Below are 356 nucleotides of genomic sequence, written 5' to 3' on the forward strand. Positions count from 1 at the left end.
TCTGCCTCCTCTCAGTGCTATTGTCCCTGGGCTCAGCCCCGACCAGGTCCCCTGGAGAGGCGAGTGCTCTGCCTCCACAGAAGATGCTTTACCAGGGAGCAGCCACTCAGAGGGCAGGTCCACAGGCACTTGGCTGACCAGGATGAGCGGCACTCCCACCACGGGCCGATCCCCACAGGCCACGCCCCACCAGTGCACGAATCCCGTGCACCGGGCCTCTAATATATATATATATTATATATTATATATCTACACTAATAAAAGAGAAACATGGTAATTAGCATACGACCGCTACCCTTCCCATTGGCTAATCAGCATATCCTTATGCAAATTAACTGTCAGCCAAGATGGCGGCC

Source organism: Myotis brandtii, unplaced genomic scaffold, assembly GCF_000412655.1.
Source record: "Myotis brandtii unplaced genomic scaffold, ASM41265v1 scaffold454, whole genome shotgun sequence".
Lineage (NCBI taxonomy): Eukaryota > Metazoa > Chordata > Mammalia > Chiroptera > Vespertilionidae > Myotis > Myotis brandtii.